Here is a 24188-nt window from a genome sequence, read left to right on the forward strand (position 1 = left end):
AATTATTTAAAAATGACCATAACTACTATTAACATGTGACAATGCCTCATTAGAATGTGTAATTGTGTCTGTCAGTATTGATATTATTTTGTGTCTTTTAACAGAAAAAGGGGCATTAATTCTAGGCCTTTAGACTCTACAAGTTCTCCAGCTTGACTCCTCAGGCCCAAGCAACCCCTGTCTCTTCTCTTCTATGAGTGAGGTTGTGCTGGAACTCTTTTTGGAAGATGCTTATCTTATGTACAAAACACACATGCATCACACACACACATGCACGCACACCCCTCCAACATATTTATAGCCATTCTTTGGCAATTTTCTAATTTTTTTTTTTTAAGATTTATTTATGCATTCAAGAACTGGGGTGTAGGCCAGATGTGTGGGAGGTGAGAGGATTCACCAGAGTGGGGAGCAGAACAGGCAAATTGACTGAAATACACTGCTAAGGGGAACAGCAGGTGAGATAGGAGAGGTCTGCTGCGCCATATATGGGTAACTCCCTGGCCAGGGATCGAACTCGTGCTGCAGTGGCTGCCGATAGCTTCATAGTGCTGATGCTTAACTGCTTGCGCTACCAGGGAGGCACCGATTTGCTAGTGTTTGCCCATGGACTCCCAAAGGGTTTCTGCTCAGGTCAAAACCAAATTCTTTTTGATGGACAGGAAGCTGTTCCTTCTTTATTCCAGAGCACAGCTGTTCTCAAACTTGAAAATCTCCCTTGTGACACCTGGTTCCAGGTTATCCGGGGAGGGTAAAGTGTCAGGTTGGGATGGAATGGGTGAACAGGCAGAATACATTACTGTCCCCAAGGGCATTTGGAAATATATTATCATTTTTTTTGTTTGTTTGTTTTTGGTTGATGCTTGTCTGGGGACATTCGGGGCTTTTCCTAGGATAGGGTGGAGCTATTCACAGGGCATCATCCTGTCCAATCCCACAGAGAGTGAGTCTGCCCCAGAGGCCCATGACACCCTCCTCAAGAAACATTTTCAGAATCCTCTCTGCCCGAGGCTTTGAGACACCAGGAGTCTTTCCAGCTCCCTTGAAGGGTTGGGCCTCCTATGCAAAAGTGCTCCTGATTTTGTGGGCCTACACCGGCAAAGGGAGGCTCCTGCTTCTTGCACAAGGTGTTCCTGCCTTTTGCAAGGTGAGCCTGGGGCTGTGGGTCTAAGTTTGTGTCCTAGGCTGTGAAATCCCAACTCAGCCCTGTGTGTGGTGATCCTGCAACAGGACCAGTAACTAGGGTCAAGATCAGCATCACCCTGATTTTACAATTAGGGAAGTGATAAAGCAAATAAAAGAAGGACCTTCCTCTGAGTGTCTGCTTCTGAGAAAGCCTTTCCTACCTCTGGAAGCACTTGAGCGGAGGGTAGACCCCTGGCCGGAAGGCTCGGCCTGCTACCTGTGACCTGTACAGGTGATTTGAACAAATGAGCCAAACAGATTACTTCCTGGAAATTTGTTCCAGGTGGACACAGAACCTAGTATTGACAGGTTGTAGAGATGCAGGCCAGGGTTGGCATTCTGGATTAGGATCAAGATGGAAACTTGTTCAGAGAGGGACAGAAATTCAGAGAGAGTCAGGGACAGACTGAGAGGCTAAAAGTGTGGCTTGGCTTTGCAGTTCCGGATTTGGGTTCCTGTGAGATCTCCTTGAACCTCAGGGGAATGATGTGAATGGCAAAGATTCACTATTGAATTCTTACAACACCCTCTTCTTTCTTCAGAGCCAACTTTGAAGAATCTCAGTTTGCAGCCTCAAACAGGCTGATTGGAGACACTGGTGCAAAAAGGGAATGGATTTTTATTTGATTCTGAGGTCTTACTTCTGAAAAATGTTGCCCATGTTCCTTAGGACATTTTGGGGCCCCTTTTTAATGGAAGAGGGCTGTCGGATAGGATGAATTGGGGAAAGGTTATTTTTGGCGCTTCCTAAGTTGCTAGTTTTTATGTTTGCCTGGGGTCACCTCTCAGCATCCATAGCTCCCACAATTTAATACTTCCAGTTGCCTCCCTGGAGCAACATCTCTTGTCATCAGTGTTTTCTTTTCTTTAAAGCAGAAAAACAAAACACCAGTGTTACTCTCAAGGCTGAAAGAGCCGTTTCTAAGAAGGATCCTGGTCCTGAGTCTCCTTGGTGTTATCACAATATAAATGCAGAACAGACACCCACTTGGAGAAGAAAGAAAAATAGGCCTGTTATGGGTTTAAACACAGATGCACTTCAGATGTTATTGTTGTTATTATTATTCCACATCGACAGTCTTGCCAGCCATTATGGGAGGCAGTTAAAACACCTGCTTTACATTACGATGACTTGTCTTCACGGCGAGTTCACTGGCATCGGACAGGGATGTGCGCCTGCTCAGGAAAGCAGTATCTGGGCTGTACGTTTCCCTTCTTGCTTTCCTGTTGCATTTCCTTGAAGTTGGCTGCTGCTTTGCAGCTGCTGTTGCTGCTGGCCTCGTTGGTGTGGTCTTCGCCAATGGGACACATGAGGCCAGATGCTTCAATCTTGCGAGCTATCTGATGTCTGCAGTCTTCTCTGGGCCTTTCCTTGCCTCCTTTGTTCCATTTTAGTTAATCTCTTTAAATAGTTAGTAATTTAGACCGGGAAGGATATGGGTGTGAGCAGGTAGGGGGTTTCCAGCACGGATTCTCTGGCTGTTTTCCTTTCTTTGATGTTCTTGTCTATGTGCAAAACAAGAGCGCAGACTTCTGGATCCTGAGTTGACTTCATGGGACAAATGGCTCATTTTTATGAACGATCACTCTCTTTGCTGCTGGTTCTGGCCAATGGGGTGACTTTTGAGTCAATCAATACCGCACCAGAATGCTGCAGGGGGTTACTTTCTCTGCGTAAGATAAAAAATGTTTTATGAGAACGTGTGTGCTCAGGAGAATAAGGTCCTGGACTGGGTGCAAGTCAGTGTAGGGAAAATGGATTGATCAGGCTTGTTACGCCACTGGCCTCTGTGGCTCTCACCTGTGGCCTTGATCCTGTTGCTGCAGAAGGCACTTGGGAGTGTGGGTGTGGGGACACGGGTGCCTGATGGTGGACACCTGGAGCGTGGGCGTGGGCATGCGTAAGTGTGCACGCCTGAGCCTAGAGGCCAGGGACATAAGGGTGGCGTCACTCAGAGACAGAGGATGGCTTCTGGAAAATGGCTATGAGAGGACACGTGGCTACAGAAGAGGCGGGACCATGAGACAACACCAGAGAAAGCCAGGAGAAAGAGTAAAGATTTGTGGTGCGATGGGGGTTTGGGAGGCTCTGTTGCCTGTCTGCCTCTCAGCGCCTCTCTCCTCCACCCTGCTTCTTCGCTGCACGCCAGCCTCCCTGCCTGCTGTGCCTGTATATTGGGTCCCCTGAGAGAGTATTAAAGCCTGAAAAATCCCCTGAGGGCTCTGGGACTCTCCTTTATTTATTTTATTTATTTATTTATTTTAAAAGATTTGTTTATTTATTTATACAAGAACCAGGGTACAGGCCAGATGTGTAGGAGGGTTAGAGAATTCACCAGAGACAGAGCAGGGAACAGAACAGTCAGACTGATGAAATACACTGCTGAGGGGTGTCGCTGGCTAGTCAGGAGGGGTCTGCTGCACCATGTGGGTAGCTTTCTGGCTGGCCGGGAATCGAACTCATGCTGCAGTGGCTGTGGACAGCTTCATAGGCTGCGCCTTAACCCTTGTGCCACTAGAGAGGCCCCACCAGACATTTTTCTTCACACCAAAGTCCCTTTAATCTACCCAGTGCCCAGTCTTTTTGGTTGATCCTGCAACCCGTCCCTTCATTTTCCTCCAACTTTCAAGTTCTTCATGTTTTCATCATGCAGAACTGTTCAATTATAACCAAACCCACAGTTACATTTATAGGCCAAACCCATTGAAATGCTCACTAAATAAAGGACTGGCCAGGCAGCATTATTATTTATATCTTGGGATCTCAGTCTTTAACCCATGTGGTTAATCAATGGATTTCTTTCTGGTAAATATAGGACTGTCCCCAAGAGGAAGTCTTAGTCCAGCTGCTGAAGGAGGAACATTTCCTCTGTCTCATTATACTAGAAGCTGGAAAGCAAAACCAGTTATTAGAATAGTGCTCAGTGTTCAGGGAATCAGTGCAAACGGCTAGATGGCTCTGAGGAAGATTTCAGTCTACGTGACGGGCAGGCTGGCACTTTCTCTGACATGCTAGAGTGTGTCATTCTAATGATGGTGTGACTATGGCCAAATTCATGGATGGGTAAACCCTAACCATCTCTTCCTTCCCAGCTCTCCTTCTGGGTTCTTTACAGACCTACCCCTTCTACCTGGTCTGTCATTACAATACTCTTGGTTACTTCAGTGGAGCTCTCGTCCAAATCTATTGTTTCATTGTGTATGGTATTTGATTGCTTCTCAGTGTTAAGGAGAGAGAGGCTCCTTTCGCTGAGGAATTAGGGTTTGCCACATAGCTCTTGCAGAAAATACTCCTTCAGAAAGCATTCTTGGTGACCACCAGTTTGCTCAGAGACTCATTAAAGCTGTTAGAACCCAGAGATACCTTTACACCTTTGATTCTCTCTTTATGGAAGTTGAAATTGAAGCTTAGAAGAACAAAACTGCACATAGTTGGCATTGGAGCTGGGGCTAAATTGAAGGTGTTGGATGGCTAGGTGCTGTGTTACTACTGTCTAGCTAACAGCATAATTTGTGTTTGTCCTTTTTCCCCATTGTCTCTATAATTATTCCATAATCCTTGAATACCAGAGCAGTATCTTTTCTGGGGTACGTTAGGGTTCCAGTGTGCCCCTTGTAAATGTTATGTACTTCAAAAAACATTTTTAGAGTACTCATGATATTAAGTGTTGTAGTTTACATATATATGAAGATAGTCATACACATATATTTATTTATTTTTTTAAAGATTTATTTATATTTTATTTATACAAGCACTGAGTACAGTCAGAAGCATGGGAGGGTGAGAGAATTCACCAGAGCCAGAGCGGGGAGCAGAGCAGGCAGAAGGACCGAGGTACACTGCTGACGGGAGCAGCGGGCGGCAGGAGAGGTCTGCGCGCCATGCGGGACCCTCCTCTGGTGGCCGGGGAGCAGCCGGGGATCGAACCGGCGCTGCAGAAGCTGCTGGCAGCTTTGCAACCCAGTGCTCAACCACCGGGGAGGCCCCATATATGTTTATAAATATAATGTTACATATAAAGGTCTACCTACCCACCTACCTACCTACCTATCTAATCTAAGTACTGGGGATGTAGAACATGAAAAAGGCATATTTTCTTTTCTTAAATTTTCTTAAGAGCTCACCACCCAAGAACAGCAATAATAGAAGAACAGAGAAAGTGTGTAAATACAAGTAAAGGAAAGGTAAAATTTCATCCACGGTTTCTGGAAGGACATATGGAGAAGATAGTTTTGGAGCTGGGTTCACTGGAGAAGTAGGAAAGGAACAGGCTTGTTAAGAGCAGCTTGTGCAAACTTTCAGACAAGAGAGCAAGAGCATGATGAGGAGTGAATGGTCCATTGGCCATCACGGCCAATACGTGTGAACTGCAGATGGGGATTGAATAGTAGAAGTGAAGGCACTGTGGAGGACTTTGCACATGTATGGAGCAGAGCAATACTGCATTCTTCTACCATCTGTCTGAGATAGAACCTGGTCACGAGCAGGCACTCTGTCCGTAGGCATGTTGTGGCATAAATCTACAATAAGTATGCTGTGGGTCTGCTGACTAAGGGAATGATGAAATGTGTGGATTTTGCACCCAGAGTGGCTAAGTTTAAATCCTAGCTTTGCCATTTACAGGCTGTGCAACCTGGAAAAGTATTTTTAACCCCTTTGGACCTATGTTTTTATTTTTTTAATTTAATTTTTAAAAAAGATTTATTTATTTATGCATACAAGAACTGGTTGTAAGCCAGAGGTGGGTGTGTGTGTGAGAGGATTCACCAGAGGTTGTGGAGAGCAGAACAGGCAGAGCCACTGAAATACACTGCTGAGGGGAGCAGTGGGTGAGTCAGGAGAGGTCTGCTGGGCCATGTGGGTAGTTCCCGGAGCTGCCAGGGATGGAACTTGTGCTGCAGTTGGCTGGTGGTAGCTTGACAGCACTGTTTTAACTCCTGTACCACCAGGGAGGCCCTGGACCTAGGTTTTTAAAAATTCTGTGGTGTATAGAGGAAATATTACCTACCTCATAGTTTGTGGTGATGTTCAAATTTAGTGAGTTAGGATATGCAAATCACTAACAATTTGAGTAGTGCCTGTTTCACTGTAAGCATTGCTTTTCTTAATTTTTTTTGTATTGTTATAATAATGATTACTGACCTTGTAGACTGTCAAAATGGGGAAATGTTTGCAAAATGTTTGCAAAAATGTTTCCTACTCCATACCCATTTGCGAATTTGTCCATTAGACTTTTTAAAAAATTCAAAGGCCTTTACTAAAATACACATGTAATTAGGAAGCCAGCTGTAGGCTATCAGTCATGAACTCCTTAGTAAGAATTCATTTATCTAAAAGAGTCCAAAGGAAGTGAGTTATATGAAGCAAGAAAAGAGAATTAATAATAGCACAGCTAAATATCTCAATTATCTGATTGGGGAGGAATTTAATGGAAAACACAACTGCCCAGATGGTAGCAGTGTTTTACAAACTTTATATTCTAGAAAGGAACTCAAGGTGTTCCATAAGCATTTTGTAACATTTCATTTAAAAAAAAAACTAAGCTATTAAAAATATGTGCTGAAAAACAACACACACACAACATCAAATATTAAAAAAAGAGACTGCCATCATTTTATCATTTGCTACTAAATTAAAGCATTTTTGTGCAGACCTTATAATAGAGCTTCTTTTACATCCTCTGTCTAATTGAAGAGTATCTTGAGATTGCATGGCCAACTGGGAAGTCCTTGTACATAGTGTCTGTTTTCAATAAATTTTTGTTAATCAAAATATTTTCGATATTTTGCAACACAAAAATAAAAATAGACTGGATGATAAGAGACAGAAGAATTCCACTGTTTTCTATAACACCAGAGCAATTTAAAAAAATTTACATTCACCAAAACACCATTTTTAACTGACTTTATATTAAGTTAATTTCACTGAGTTTCTGAAACAACTGTGTATTAGCAAAATTCCAGCTTAATCACTTTCGTGTGCTGACATTCTCTCTGGGATGATTTCGCGTGCAAAAAGGGGATCCAGTGCTGCCACATGAGAAAGCCCATCAATTGGGAAAGTCATTTTGAAGCTGGAGATGGGATAAAGAGACAGGAAGCTACCTGCAAGAAGCCTGATGGGTTGGCGGTAGGAGTTCATGGGCTTGCCCTGGAGCACATGGTTTAGCCCTTGAGCCCAAGGACATGAGTCAGGTGGGACAGTTGGGATTCTTGTGTATTTAAATTTAACATTTGTGGATTTAGCAATTCCCATGCAATTCTAGAAATCATGATGTGTATGTAGTATGTTGTAATCTTATGGAAGCATAAAGTTTTAAAGTAATTCTGTATGAAGACGTTAATAAAAAAATAATAAAATATTATGAGATAAAAATTAAGAGATGGACGGGATCGGGGTTGGGGGGGACTGTGGGCAGCAAGAAGCACCCTAATGGGGTACACAGCTGAGCCACCCCTAGCTTTCATCAGCCTGTCCTTGCAGCTTTGTTCTCCATGGTCTTGTCTGCAAGCTCACCCTTTTATTTTGTGATAGAAACTCAGTTTCTTTGAGGAAAATGGCAGTGGAGCATTGCAGAGAGAGACTGATTCGAGAGTTGGGACAGAAAGTAAACAAGGTGGCCAGCAAGTAAGAAGGTGCTCATAAAACTGAACCAAAGCAAATACCAAGACCTGCTACAATGGTGGATGCATGTCAGGGACACAGGCACGAGCTGAAAGTGCCCCCGATGGTCAGAGCTGCGACAATTTAAGCCACAAATAAATAGTATTGCATTGCAACCCAAAGTATAAAATAAAATTCCCTGGCTCCATGCTGATATAAATAAATGATTGAATAAATCAGTTAATGGTGAGAAGGGAACTAATTTATGCAGAAAATGCCAAGTAACTCATGTAAATACTTCACCCTCAGGGAAGAAGATCTTAACTCATTGCTCCTGAAATGTGGGTTGAACAGTGACTTCCTTCCAAGGAGTGTAGTGTGGAGAAGGGGTCAAAGAGCTACTTGAGAGTGGAGAATGGCTACAGGCCATCAAGGTCAAAACCAACAATGACAGGTCATGTTGTAACAGGGTGGTCCCCAGGAAAGGGGGAGGTTCCAGGCTTCCTGCCCCATCCAAGGGAGGATGGAGCTGAGCAGGGAGAGAAGAAGCTGCAGAGGAGACTGAGGAGGAAGGAAGCAGGATGGAGCCAGAAGGAGCCCTGGAGGAGGCGCATGGAGCCGAGAGACACGTGAAGAAACTGCGCTTGCCTTGTAGTCGTGGACGGGGTGACACAGATGTGGGTGAGACCCGTGGGGAGGGGACCATGGCGGGTTTTATCTTGCTTTTGGTTTTGCTCTTTTCCTCCCAGACTTGTCTGGCTGTTTCTGATCCTTTTCTGGGGGTCCCCACTGAAAGGTGCTTTAGGCTGTGACAGGCTTTGGGGCCTTGCTCTGGGCCAGTCCTGCTTGGGTGGACTGTCACTCACGAGGGACGGACGGGGAACTTTGGGTGCTTGATTTAGAAACTAGATTCTTTGCCTGTCCTGTATTGTTCCCTAATTATGTTAAAGTTCCTTCCCATTAAAGTCTCATATGTTTTGTGTTGAGGCGGCGGATGGCAGAACGTATTTAGAGCAGGAAAGTTTGTGGGGTCTGGGGTGTCCCTCTCCCTGCCCTGGAACAGATGTGGCGCCCAACGTGATTTAGGACAGAGCCATCCGTGGTTAGTCAGCCCCCTGGGGAAAGTGGGCTTCCCTATGGCACTGGCTACCATTAGCGCAAATGTGATTTCTGGTTTCTCTAGTGTGTTTTTTCATATGTAGATTCGCTGTTCAAAAACTGGCTTGGGCTTTGTCAAGATTCTGTGTGTCTTTGTGTAATTTGTTTGTAGTGACTTGTTAAGAGATTTGACTTTGTGGAAATTGTGCAACAAATTTACTCAAAAAATTAGGCAGTACGTTGGACCATGTGGCCAGGTCAAAGATGGTGTCTGCGGCCTCTTGTAAAGCTCGGAGGTTCTTGTTGCTAGGACTTTGGACCTTTTCTCTTTTTGTGATCTCTGCTGTCTCATTCGCATTTCTAAAGGCAGTAATGATTCTTCAGTGATGTTGCTTTGACTTAGACTACTTGCTGACCTCTGCCTGAGGGGTTTGCAAGCCAACTGTGGAGCTGTGGTGTTTAAATTAGCAAATGCATACCTGGGTGTTAAGGAAAGAGTAGCCTTAAGTAATAACTGGTAATTGCTGGTAGCCCTGATGGATTCTTGGAGATAACTTGAATTTTTGCAAAGTCTGGATCAGAAAAATTAAAAAGATTTTGTCTGAGTCTGAAAGGATTTGACTTGTGATATTGTATACTTCAGTTGTTTGATATCTACAGAAATTGTTTCTGGAGAAAACAGAGGGGAAAGACCTTAGCAGATTCCTATTGATGGGTTAAAAAAAATTTTTCCTAGAAAGGACTGAGTAGACTGTTGGATACACACCTGATTTTTACTAAGTTTTCTTTGATATAATACTGGTATTTTTTTTTTTTCGCATTTTGTTCTGAATCCACAAAATTTTCTTGTTTTGACTGACCAAGACCTGCAGCGATGTTGAATTTTTTTTTTTCAGCAAAGCTAATTTGTGTTCACATTTTCTCTCCTTGATACCAACACAGCATAAAAATAGTGGTAGTAATTTTTTTACTACTTATCTCAGAGTCTGTTTTTGCATAACTTCCATAGGGATTTTGTTTGCTTAAACTAAAAAAAATTGGACATGAGTTTCACTGTGTGGCTTTGAATGGAGTTCTTCCAGAAAGTTGAAAAAGAGCTGAACCAAGAAGAGGAGAACCTGTTTGCTTTGTTCGTAGGGTTCCAGAGACCTCCAAAGAAGGTGAGGAAGCTGCTTCATTGGCAGGACTGGACAACCTGGCAAATGAAAAAGTCCTGGTACCCTCGAGAAGAGGAAGCCCAGGTGGAGTCTGGTGAGACCAACTTTGTTTTTGAAGCCTACGTGGACCGGTTGGCAAGAGTTTGCTCTGATCCTGTATGGAGTGTTCCAACAAAGCCAGCTAAAATGCTGTTTGGCTACTCTGCCCTGTGATTGTATGCAAAAATAGGAAGTAATGGTTAAAAGTAGTTTTAGTTTGCAAACTTTTGCTATGCTGTTGAAACAATTTGGGATCAAAGTTGAGAGAACATGTTTTATTACATAAGTTCCACCAATTTTAAGATGTTTTTTTCCTGTGATTTTGATATATTTGCTGTCTTGTTTTGGCTAATGCCTCCAGATTTTTTTTTTCTTTTGGCTTGGATAATGGACTATTTTTCAGAATGGAAAACTGTCACACTGGACCTTCATGGACAATGCTGCTGCTAATTGTTGCTTCTTTTACATACATTGTAACCCTAAAAAAAAACTGTCTCCTAAGACTACCTACCCCCTGAGATCTGTGCCACCATAGATATGGTGGAATAAAAATTAAAAGGGGGGATTGTAACAGGGTGGTCCCCAGGAAAGGGGGAGATTCCAGGTTTCCTGCCCCACCCAAGGGAGGGTGGAGCTGAGCAGGGAGAGAAGCAGCTGCAGAGGAGACTGAGGAGGAAGGAAGCAGGATGGAGCCAGAAGGAGCCCTGGGGGAGGCACCTGGAGCCGAGAGACACGTGAAGAAACTGCGCTTGCCTTGTGGTCGTGGACGGGGTGACACAGATGTGGGTGAGACCCGTGGGGAGGGGACCATGGCGGTTTTTGTCTTGATTTTGATTTTGCTCTTTTCCTCTGAGGCTTGTCTGGTTGTTTCTGACCCTTTTCTGTGGGTCCCCACTGGAAGGTGCTTTAGACTGTGGCAGGCTTTGGGGCCTTGCTCTGGGCCAGTCCTGCTTGGGTGGGTTTTCCCCACGAGGGGACGGGTGACTTAGGGAGCTTGATTTAGAAACGGTATTCTTTCCTGTGTTGTTTACTAATTGTGTTAGAGTTCCTTCCCACTGGAGTCTCATGTTTTGTGTTGATGCGGCGGATGGCAGAACCTATTTAGAGCAGGCAGGTTTGTGGGGTTTGGGGTGTCCCTCTCCCTGTCCTGTAACAATGTTACTCCGTGCGCCTTGATGTGGTGATGCAATGGCACTTCATCTTTGTGAACTTTCTCCTCAAAATTCATAACTCTCGTCTTATCCTAAGAAACTCGGAAGACCCATTTCAATGATGGTGTATTTCTGAGATACCTGACCAACAGCCTTCAAAAATATCAAGGTCCTCAAACACAAGGTAAATCTGAGACGCTGTTACAGCCCAGAGAAGGCTAAAAAGACGTGATGACTAAGTGTGATGTGGTTTCTTGGCTGGGATCCTGGAACAAATAAAGGACATGTGGTGAAAACTAAGGAAATACATGGACTTTATTTTGATATGGACTATAGTACTCGAATAAATGGACTTTAGTAAACAATAACATGTCAATATTGGTTGACTAATTCTAACAAATGTACCATACTCGTGTGAGCAGGTGGACATCTAAAAATCGTTCACCAAGTGAGAACCTCTCTCCCTGGTTCTGGGTCCCTCTGCTCCCTGCCACGCATGCAAACCAAAGGGCCTTTGGTGGCAAAAGAGAAAAAATTACAATTTATTCTAAAAACAGGTAGAGGGTGGGGGAGAAGTTCTGATTTTTGTGCAAGATGGAGTTGTAATCACCGGAGCTGGCAGGGTGGGGCAAAGGCCTGCTGAGGTGGGCAGGCCTCCCGCTTCTAAATCCACTGCCCATCTGCCAGTGGGCTTGCTGCCTTCCGGAGCAGTTACCATGAAAAAAAAAGCAAACCCATATGCCTTGCTCCCATTTATTTATTTATTTATTTATTTTTTAATAGAGGCATGCTTTATTTATTTATTTATTCATTTGTTTGTTTTGTTTATACACGCACTGGGTACAGTCAGAAGCCCGGGAGGGTGAGAGAATTCACCAGAGCCAGAGTGGGAAGCAGAGCAGGCAGAAGGACCGAAGTACACTGCTGAGGGGAGCAGCGGGCGGCAGGAGAGGTCTGCGCGCCATGCGGGACCCTCCTCCGGTGGCCGGGGAGCAGCCGGGGATCGAACTGGCGCTGCAGAGGCTGCTGGCATTTTCGCAACCCAGCGCTCAACTGCTGCGCCACCGGGGAGGCCCTGCCTTGCTCCCTTTTAAAGGCTCTCCCCAAAATGGCCGCTCTGCTCCGGCCTCTTCCTAGAAGCCCCCTGGCTGAGGATATCAGGGGTGGAGTTCAGTCCCTTCTGTGTCATCAGTGTGTGGAGTTCCTTCCCGAGCCCCCTCCACTCACCCCCACTGCAGTGTTCTACCCTGGAGGCCTTGCAAAATCCTGGAGGGCCCCGGGGTGCAGGGCTGCTCCCACACTAATGCAAGATGTTAACTCTGTATGTGTGTTTGGGGAGGATGTGGGGTGAAGGGGAAGAAATATAGAAAAGTGTCATTTGGTCTATATCTATAAATCTAAAATTGTTCTTTAAAATAAAGTTCATTATTAAAAATTAAACATAGCCCCTGCTAGTGCTGCTGATGGAGGGAAGAGGCCTAAGGAATAGGATCCTTAATACGGTAGGAGTTTGGTGGGAGACATTATCTCTGGGGATTTGTGAAGAGTATATAGCCCTCTTGGAATAGCAAGGGTTTAGAAGTTTCAGTCAAAGTTCAGTGACTGACTTTAGTAAGTCAGTACTTCACTACCATCTTAGCTTCATCACAGATCTGGCTTTTTCTGCCTGTATCCTTTCTCTGGTTTGTCCTATCAGAGAGGAAAAATTTGCCTCTCCTCTTTTACAGTCAACATTCTGGGGCTGCAAATTATTATTTATTTATTTTTCTTTTTTTCATTTTTTTTTAATAGAGGCATGTTTTATTTATTGATTTGTTTGTTTGTTTGTTTTGTTATTACAAGCACTGGGTACAGTCAGAAGCGCGGGTGGGTTAGAGAATTCACCAGAGCCAGAGCGGGGAGCAGAGCAGGCAGAAGGACCAAAGCACACTGCTGAGGGGAGCAGCGGGCGGCAGGAGAGGTCTGCGCGCCATGCGGGACCCTTACCAGGTGACCAGCCGGGGATCGAACCGGCGCTTCAGAGGCCGTGGGCAGCTTCGCAACCCAGCGCTCAACCGCTGCGCCACTGGGGAGGCCCTGGGGCTGCAAATTAAATGGTCAAAACCAGGTGAGCAAAAGAAAAGACAGTTTGATTCTTATATATAAGTGACTTCACAGAAACATGTGACTCAAAGTGGCAGTTGCAATTTGGGGCTCACCCACCATCTTAATAAAGAAGGGGGCGCAGAAAGGCACTTGGGGAAAACAAATGACTTTGAGGAAAGTTAAGTAGGACCTTAGGAGACTAGATGGGAGACGTGATAGTTTTGAGAGGAGTCCTGGGTAGGTGATTTCTTATCCCAGTGCCAGGCTTCTTGTCGCTGGTGACAGGAGTCAATTTTCACTGGTTTCGAAACTCCCAGGGAGGGAATTTATGACAGTGGAATTCTTTGGGGAGGCTCTGCTTTTAGGCAGATAAGGGGAGTTCAGGAAAACAAAACAAAATAAAACAAAAGCTTCCAACTGTTCACGGTGCTATATTCTGGATCTCTTTGGTGGAATGCAGGCTGCCCAGTGCTGCGGACAGTCTGTAAGGGAAGCACCATTCAGAGCTTGGCAGGGTCTCCAGAGGGAACTTGAGGCTGAAGTAGAGTGAGAATCAGAAATTCAGTTTAAGACTGTCTTTCAGTGTGGAGGCTTGATTAGGCTTAGGTAAGGATTACGAGCCAACGGCCTAGGTTGGGTGGAGACAGCAAAGTGGGGATTGTCAGGAAGGGGTTCACATTTTAGGGTTCATACTGTTTTCTATTGAAAGGTCAATATTTTCCAGAAGGTTCCTGACTAGTCTATAGGAATAGCGCAGTCAAGCAAAGCCATATTTGGTGGAAGTTGGTGTGGGGAAGTGTGGGTAATTTTGCCCTCTGTGTCCAAAGCTATGTGTAGGCTTGCATGGTTTTGGCTGTCGGATTTCACTGCAAGTTTTAAAAATATGATTGATAAATAGTACAGAAAAATGGGATTCATGCGCTCCACACTTTTGCTGCTTTCTGTTCTTTATCTAAATGATCTTTCAAGGCTGTCTTTCCAAATCCCAATCCCTTTTAATGGCAGGCTTGTTCTAAGACTTTGAGACTCGAGGGCTTTGTGACCTGTGGCTCAGTCTCCTGATTACTTACTTGAGCCAGAACAGCGGGTAATGGGACACATTCTGAGGCCTTTATCTCTACTGTCTTATCTTTAATTTTAAGCCAAACAAACAAACCGCTCCTAAATGATAGTGGCAACTTTTCCTGGGGAAAGAAAGTTCAATTTACCCAAATCTTACAGATCTTAGTGCAATCTGGACTTAGCTTGAGGGAGACCTGCCCCCTTACTACTGCTGGTGGGGGGCAGAGCAGTTGGGTCCCCTCTGCAGGTCACCTGGGAGCAGAGGATGATGACACTTATAAGGCTTTGCAACTCAGAAGCTGGAGGAGGTTGATAAAACAAGGCAGCTCTAATTCTATGGGGAGTACACATGAGGGGGTGGGGGAAGCAAATATTCTTTAAAAATGAACAATGATGTAAAAAAAAAAAAAAAACAAACTCATCTGCTTCAGGGGTGATAGTGCTGAGACTTAATCCCTAGGCCACCAAGGATCCCGGCCAGGGAGCTACCCACATGGCACAGCAGACCTCTCCTGTCTCTCCTGCTGCTCCCCTCAGCAGTGTATTTCAGTCAGTCTGCCTGTTCTGCTCCCCACTCTGTCTCTGGTGAATCCTCTCACTCCCAGCACCTCTGGCCTTTACCCTGGTTCTTCTATGCAAAAATAAAAATCTTTGAAAAAAAATAAAACTCATCTGCTTGACTAAAGAGTTGGTTGAGAAGTCGAGCTTTGCAGCTCTGTCCCCTTGTAAGCAATGTCTACACCAGCTCTCTCCTGCTTGCCATCCAAGGCTGTTCCTGAACAATATTTTTTATTTAACTTATTTTAAACATCCATCAAATAGCATGATACAGTATATACATGACCCACACACGACTGTAGCCTTGTCACCCTGCTGCTTGTTTAAGTCAGATTCTGTATCATTTCCTTTCTCTCCTCCCCACTCTGCCAAAGGGGTCGAGGATAGGATGCCAGAGTTTTCCAGAAAGTTTGGGGCGCACCTTTTTAATCCAACCGCCGGACCTCATCGCCTTTCCTAAATTGCCTCCGAACCTCCCCCACCTCCCCAGCCCCAATACTGCTCTCTCCTCCCTTAGCCCTTGGCAACCTCAAACCTTTCTCCCACCCTCTATTTATTTTTTACATGGGACACACTCTCTCCCCCCCCAAGCAGGCTTTGCATGGCCTGTAGGAGCAGCTGACAAAGAGAACAAGAAATTTCTTAGCCTTTCATTTCCACTCGGCCTCTGTTTTTTGTGAGTGCCCGGTGCACCTGTTGCGATAAGCAATGCTCCCTTCACAAGCAATTTGAAAAGAGGGTGAGCTCAGCACCCTACTCCCGCCCCCTTTCTTTTAAGCGCATGTTAATTCTGAGAAGGAGGTGGGGGAGAAAGAGACAAGTTCTCGGGACACAGTCTCCAGCCTGGCGCTTGCCGAATTGCCAGGAAGGCTGGTGAGGGGACAGTGCTGGCCTCGTCTGCTTTCTTCACAGCGCGGCTGGCAGAGCGTTGCCGTTTGGCTCCATTTGGAACTGGGGTTTTCCTGTGCTTGCTTTCTGTGGGCTGTTTTGGTTTATTTGTTCTGTGGTTCTCTAAGCTTCTTTGTTTGACTCTGGCTGGTAAAGCGCCTAGAGGCTTGGTGAAAAGAAGCTTCTCCCAGCAAAACAAATTTTGGCATAGGGAGAATAAAGGACTTCCACTTTCCTAGGTTGGGTGGGAGGCCCTGCATGTGGCCTCTTCCGTTTTCCTTTTCTTTTTTTAAAGGCTATTAAACTCATGCTGGCGAAATGTGTTGGCCTGAAAGACTGGCGAGCGGAAATGCTCTGTGGAGCCCGAAGGAGTGACCCAAGGGGCTGCCCAGCCATGCGAGCTGCTGAGATAATGGAGGGAACCACCTCACAGGGGGAGAATATTCTGTCGGTTGAGTTCAAGTGGAGTCATTTTTGTCCCCTCCATCTGTCCCTGCCTCTGTTCGCTGAGGTTGTGGAGGCCTCTGGGAACTGAAGTTAAGGGGTGAAGGGGCTGTGCCCTCAGCACTGTCCTGTGTCAGTGGCTGGGGGGAGTTGGACTAGGGTGGTGGGTGGTGGTTGGCCTCTCTTGCACCAGCTGCATTGCTGGTGTCTAGGGGGAAATGCTTGTGTTTGGGGGGTTGCAAATTAAACTGACAAAAGACAGATTAGTAAGCGGGAGAAAAACAGATTTAATTACATAGGTAAGTATGGGAATTCCTAAAGAAATGTGACTCAAGGAGGGGTTAGAATTTAGGGATTACATACCATCTTAGCAGGGGACAGAGGGGTAGAGGGCTTCTGGGGCAACAAACAAGCTCTTAGAAGGAAGGGTGTGAAGAAAGGTCACTTAGGGAAAAACAAACGACTTTTGGGAAAGAAATGGAACCTTAGGGGAATAGATGGGAGATGTGATCTTTTGTGACAATGTATGTCTGGGGGCAGTGTCCACACTTGGCGAAGAAATAACCCCCTGGTAGGGGATCTATGGGGCGTTCTTTTAGGTAGATAAGAGATTTCGGGAACTCAAATACCTTCAGCTCAAAATAGCTTTCATGCCATAATGGTTTATCTTAGCTCCCTCCACCTGTATCTTTGCAAGGACATGAGCTTGGGAAGTCTTTGAGAATACCAGGCGCCCTCAAGTAGTCCTTGGCTTGTCGTGGGCCAGCAGACAAAAATCTAGTAAATAAAAACTGTATATATTACTCTGATTAATATCATTTAAATTCAAATGGGCCTACCCAATTTGAGTCTTAGCCCTATGGGGCTTCGCTTGAGATCTTTGAGGAGGTGAGGGGGCTTTGAGAGGGGAGATGGACATTTTGTCAGGAGAGGTAGCGTCTCCTCCCTGTGGGTGTGGAGTTGTGAGTTTCAGATGGGTGTGGGGGCAAGTGTGTGTCAACTCAATCCATCAGCAGTTTACCTGAGTCACACCACACCTGACTTTGGGCTTGGCAGTATGCTTCCCTTACGCTGGTCTTTCTTGGCCCAGAACTCTGTGGCAGGCCTGCAGGTTTCTCTTCATCTAACAGTGGGCACCAGGGAATTATAAGGTTTTGAAGCCAAGTGCTATGTCCTAGGGCCTGGGCATTTGGTTATATCTGGGAAGCTGCATTTTGAATCTCATTCCTCACCTGCTACTGTTCTGCCCCTGGCCAGGCCCACAAGGTAAACTTTCATCTTTATTCTGCCAACATTTCCTTGTGGATTTGTTCTGCTCTAACTGCCTGCCAGTGCCCACTCTGTGACAAGCCAACTTTCAGGTAGTTTGAAAAATGGACTTTAGCGCCAACTTCTATCCTGCCCCAACTAATATAAAACCAATTGCTACATGATCAAAGAATTTATAGTTTCAAGGGGTTGATGATCCTCTTCAAGGCAGCTTTTTGGAGCTAAAACTTGATGTACCACTTATTTTAAAGAATAAATGTCATCATTTTTCAATAGTCCTTGCATTTCAGAAGAAAACTAAACTACGGTGGTTATTGTGGGTGATGACGTGCCTGCTTTCTCTGAGGTTTCCTTTCCTCTTTCTGCCTGGCAGCACCAGAAGGACCAACTATCTCTTGAAAAGAGGAAACTGTTGCTGGTGGTATTCACACTTGGTGTTGAATCAGCTATTGAATTGCAAAGCGAGAAAGTATCACCTTTTCAATTTTATTTCATGCCATTGCTGAAGTCCTAGTCTCAATTTGGCCCATTCCTCTTCCCCTTCTTTATCATCATCGTTTTGGTGAACAAAGCCCGGGTCTGCCAGCTTTCAGTATCTAGAATTTATAACAAATTGTAACATTAGATTCACTGTATTTATTTTCATGGTAAATGATAATTGGTTTCAACTCACTCTTGGTGGCATCGTTTTCATTTAAAATAATATTTAAAGAAAAAATGTGAATTGACTTTCGAGACCGTCTGAAGCTGCAGGGAGACGTGGATACGGACACGCTTAGAAGGTGGGAGCCGATGGCGGTAATGGGGGGCACTGCTTTAAAGGCTCTTCATTTCTAATTGCAATATCCTCTCATCTCTTATCCCCTCGTGTTCTTGAGGGAATGATTCTCACTGCTAGCAGCTTGATTTCACATCAGTTTTTTTTCCACCACCAACTTCTGCTGCTGGGACATTTCTTTTCTTAAGAAGAAAAAATATTATGAAAAAGTTCCTCTTCTTTTTGCTGGCAGTGCCTATTCTTCCTGCAGTTTGCTCAGGACAGCCAGGCTGGGCAATAGGACAGGACCACAGAGGGGGTGCAGCATGCCTTCTCCCTATCTGAACAGTTTATTTTTATTTTTTTAATGATTTATTTATGCATACAAGAACTGGGCCAGAGGTGTGTGTGTGTGTGTGTGTGTTGGGGGGGGGGGTGAGAGGATTCACCAGAGACAGAGTGGGGAGCAGAACAGGCAGATCTACTGAAATACACTGCTGAGGGGAGCAGCTGGTGAGACGGGAGAGGTCTGCTGTGCCATGTGGGTAGCTCCCTGGCTGGGGATCGAACTCTTGCTGCAGAGGCTGCGGATGGCTTCACAGTGCTGATGTTACCCCCTTATGCCACCAGGGAGGCCCCCTATCTGAACATTTAAACACTTCTATGTTGTGCTTACCTTGCCATCATGCTCTCTTATCCTCTTGCCTTGATAGCCAGGCCTTACAAGTTTGGCTGTTTTCACTCATTTCTGCATCTTGTGCAGAGCCTGGGCCATTGTTAGAACCTAGAGGGTCCCTGAATTGAAGGCAAAGTGATCCATGTGGCATTTCAGCAGTTAATCAGATTCACTTGGTCAATACTGGTAGCGCCCCAGGAATTAGCAACAGATGGGTGTCGGTCAGCTTGTCCCTTACAACCTCATCACGAGCAGTAAAGCCAAGTCTCACCCCAAACACTTAGTGTGTTTCTTTCTTTCTTTTTTTTTTTTTTAAAGATTTATTTATTTATTTATACAAGTACTGGGTACAGTCAGAAGCGCGGGAGGGTGAGAGGATTCACCAGAACTAGAGTGGGGAACAGAACAGGCAGACTGACGAAGTACACTGCTGAGGGGAGCAGCGGGCAGCAGGAGAGGTCTGTCGCGCCATGTGGGACCCTCGCCCGGTGGCCGGGGATCGAACCAGAGCTGCAGAGGCTGCGGGCAGCTTCGCAGCCCAGCGCTCAACCGCTGCACTTAGTGTGGGAGGCCCCACTTAGTGTGTTTCTATAGGTAGAACACTCTGAAGGGACAGTCACCCTGTTTTGTGTCAGGTGACTATCTCTGTGGAGTAGAGGAATGCAGGTTTCGGCGAGCTCAAAAATCCACCTTCCTGTCTCTAAAATATTAAGATAAGGGCTTGTTGTGTGCTTGTGCTATATGGTAGTATTGGAGCAGTTTTTCTCTCAATCAGTAACTGTATACAGATCACTTCACCAAAAGAAAGACAAAATTTGATCCATTAGGGTTTGGTATACTCTGCTAGCACCTTTGGTGGATTCTTTTTTTTTTTTTAAAGATTTATTTTTATTTATTTATACAAGCACTGGGTACAGTCAGAAGCGCGGGAGGGTGAGAGAATTCACCAGAGCCAGAGAGGGGAGCAGAGCAGGCAGAAGGACCGAAGTACACTGCTGAGGGGAGCAGCGGGCGGCAGGAGAGGTCTGTCGCGCCATGTGGGACCCTCGCCCGGTGGCTGGGGATCGAACCGGCGCTGCAGAGGCTGCGGGCAGCTTCGCAACCCAGTGCTCAACCGCTGCGCCACCGGGGAGCCCCACTTTGGTGGATTCTTGATTGGGGAAGACAGAATGGTAGCCAGCCAGGCTACAGTGAACACGCACACACAAATATCACACTGAAAATACTGACACATTTCAAACTAAACCAATATACAGGCAATGGAATATTTTTGGAATTGAAGAATGTTGTCAGCAGAGGCCATCTTCTGGGTCTTCGCTCCACTTCATCTCCCTGAACCCCAAGAGAGCAGAATAACCCCCTCCCGGTGGTGCTTTGGGCTGATGATAACTAGGGCTGGTCCTGCCAGCCAGAGACATACTCTTTCCATTAGCTTCTTGGGTTTTTTCCTTATCTGTAAAATAGGAATAGAAAGAGCACTTACATTGTGGGTTTTCTTCTCCCCTTGTGGGGAAAACATGTGTTAAATTACCTTGTAAACCGTAAAAGTTGTACAAATGTCAGCTGCTTTTGTTATTACCACAAAGGTCCAAATTGGAGCAAAGGATGCTGGGAACGGCCTCATCCCTGGGATGGAGAATTCAGCCACCTGTACTGCTGAAATCAAGGACCGGATTGAACTGCCAAGGAAGGGCTAAGAAAGTCATCAACAGCAGAACACTTCATGGTTCTAATGAAGACCTGTCTCTGCTCTGAGCTCCCTGTGCAGTCGCGAGGCCTAAGAGCCAGTATATCGAAGCATAGAAAGACATCCCTTGTTAACAGACTTGAACATAGGGGTGCTTGCTTGGCAAGCAAGGAAGGTCAAACTTGGCAAGCAAGGAAGGTCAAATGGAAGGTCAAACTTCGTAATCAACTCTACTCTGAACTCAGGACCGATCCTCATTGGCTTAAGCCACAGCAAGATGCTACCTTTCTTTGTCTTTGTGCATTTCTACCCACAAAGCTTGGCTTAAGAAAACGTGGGTTTTGCCTGCCGTTCCTGAACCAGGGACTCCCCTGCTGAATCAGATTCGCATAGAAAGCAAAACGGAGTGTGTGGCGGGGGAGAGAGGTGGGACATGTTCTATTTCTTTGAGACCAATGCTTATTTTCTTGGCTGGTGAATCCTTTTTTTTTCTCACCTTTTGACATAATCCTGATGGTCCCATTAAAATACATTTAGTCTTCTCTCCTCGTCCCATCTGCCAGCACTGTGACATTTGGTGACTGGCAGCAGGTTTTAAGTTCTGAAAAGCAGAGAACAGGCTAAGTATTGGAACGGGATCATATGTCTCCTGTTTTTATTTTCAAAAAATATCCTTCCATTTTATTACTGAGTGTTGGGTTGCAACTGCAGAGCAGAGAGGCTGAGACGGCTGGGGTGACGTCTCTGAGGTTCGTGTGATAACCAGGCTGGGTTTACCAAAGAGTTGAGGAATCCCTTTCATTAGGAAACTTCTGGAGCTAAATATTCTGACTGTTATTTTTGGAAATTCCGATTTAGTCTTGTTTAGATGACTTTTAACATTCCTTCCATGGTTTTGAGTGGGTGATTTTTGTGGCTGTACCTTGGGTTCAAGTTCATAAATAAATGTGAGTGTGCCTCGGCCTCCTATAGACTTTCTGCCAGCAGAAAGAGCTGCAGTCGCTGCACATTGGGGCAATAGAGCTCACATACAGTGAAAACTAGCTGTGTTTACTCAGCCACTTTCGACTCCAGTTCTCTGGCTAACGTGGGCAGCAGCAGCTGGGGTAGGTAAGTGATACTGTGCTATAGAGCCTCTTAAATTCTCTTCGCTGTCACCAGAGTGACATACAATCTCTTCCAGGAAACAACGTGAGCCCACCGCAGCTGGCTGGGGGGGGGGGGGGGGGCTTTCTCTTCTGGTCGGGAGGGCCGCGCTGTGGTTGAGCTGCCTGGCTGTTGCAGCCTGTGGTGAGCTTTGCATGCTGCTGGGAGAAGCGAACGGGAAGACACGCGTTGGCTGTTCGTGCTCCTTGTGGGGAAACTTCAAGGGCTTGGGTATAGAGTCCAGTTTCTAACTCAGAGTTTTGGGGCTCCTCAGAAAAAGCCCATCAGGTCAGGCTACTTACTGAGCAGAAGAGGAAGAGCTTTTTGAGAGGTGGCTGGTTCTGGGGGTGGTTTTGAATCAGAGGTAGTTCGTGGGAGGCAGAAGCTGCAGCTCTGACCTACTTTGAAACAGGGTGGGCTACCACACTGAACTTTCATGACTTGTAGAGTCGAATCATTGATCACCACACAGCTAAGGCCTTGCGTTTCCGTAATGGTGCCTGGCTTTCTCGACCTTCCCGGTGTCACTGACATTTGGGCAGGGCGAGTCTTTGTTCTGGGGGCCGTCCTGTGCATTGTAGGATGTTTAGTGATCTCTACCCGTAAGATGCCAGTAGCACTCTCACGCCCCGTTGTGACAACCCAGAATGTCTCCAGACACTGACACATATCCCCTGGTGGGGCCAAATTACCCCCAGTTGAGAAGCACTGCCTTTTGCAGAGAACAATAAACACTACTCCCTGCCCCCAACCTCTCCTCCAAATTTATATGTACTGTTTGGCAAGAGAGCAGGTGGGAAGTCAGATAATATGTTTTCAATATTTGAATACCAGTCTCCTTTATTAGATTGAAGCTCATGAGTTTGTCATTCCTTTTGGATGTCAACATGATAGAATGATGACAATTTCATCTGGATCAACCTAATACTGGCCTCTGAAATCAGACTGAAGAAAGCTCGGTCACAAGGGGCCTCAGGACAGTGCCATGACCTGTTTTGTTTATTAAACACCCAGCAAAGCATTTTCTGTAAGGACCTGCATTATTGGAGGTGGGTGGGGGTGAGGAAGGAGGTCTGGAGAACCAGCTAGATTGAAGTTGAGCATGGAGCCCAGAGCATTAACAATACCGGAGATAAGAATAGGGTTGGGTAGTTTTTCATGTCATTGACTGTGGGAAGGAAGATCCTACGGGGTCATATAGTTGAAGGTTGACTCTGAAATGGAGGGTGAGAGGGTGAAGGAGGTCCTGAGACATGAGGGGACTTGCTGGAAGACTGAGCTTGCTGGGATGGAGGCCGAACTGGAGCCCTTTACCCTTTATGATTTATGAGCAGCGGGAAAACACAGGCCCAACTCTAGGGACAATCATGGACTTGCCCTCGGGACTTGGCATTGCCCAGAGTTTAGTGTATGTTGGAGGAAAGTGGTTAGCTGAGGCTGTCTGTGGCATCTTCCTCTGGCTGGCTGGCATCACATCCAGTTTGGTAGAAGTCATCTTTCCTCTTAAAGGGTTTCTGCACCTCTTTGTTCCTGGCATGGGCATGTTTGGGTGCTGGCTCCTTTGCTTCTGTAGCAGACTTCAGTATGCCATTTTGAAAATCGGTGCACTGAAACCTGTCTTCCCATTTCATTGTTTATTTGCAGTTTGATCAGATAACATTCTGGCTTGCTTCAGGAGGAGGAACAGGGCAGCAGGGGCTTGGGGGGCCGGGGACATGTGAGGTACAGGCCTTGGTGACTGTAAAGCAATGTGATAGTTCAAATGAAGAGAGGGAATCCTAGGATGGAAACCTGTGGATTCACAGAGGATCCTCAGACACACTCATCTCTACGCTTCCACGTCACAGATGAAGCAAAGAAGGCCCAGCCCACCTGTGAACACAGCCATGTCATGCAGTGACTTTCACCAGGAGCTTGAGTCTTTTGCTGCTTAAACCCACAATGTTTCCTGAATTACCCCAGCGTGGTGTGACATAACCAGGGTTACAATGTTCTACTAACCTTCTCCGGGCTGAGTTTCATGCCCATGTGGAGGGCAGGACTAACTGCTTCATCTCACTCTTCTTTCTTTCAAAACTCTGGGTTGGATTGGATGCCTGCTTCGGCTGCTTCCTCTAGTTGGTTGCAAATCAGAGGGTCACTAACCAAGCAGGCGACATCTAGGCTCATAGACTCATCACAGCTTCTTTAAGGATGGCTACCCCTGGCTCAGATTCAACAAATATCTGCGTACGTTCGTGCAGTTGGGAGGGAGGAAGCAAAATCAGGAAGAAAATTACTCAGAGGGTGATTCCTCCTGACTCATGGGAGTGGTATCCTGGTACCCACTACCTGGTCAGATTTACTTGGTTCCTTCTAGGAATTTGATAATATAGAAGAAAA

Source organism: Talpa europaea (genome assembly GCF_964194135.1).
Source record: "Talpa europaea genome assembly, chromosome: 2".
NCBI classification, from domain to species: domain Eukaryota; kingdom Metazoa; phylum Chordata; class Mammalia; order Eulipotyphla; family Talpidae; genus Talpa; species Talpa europaea.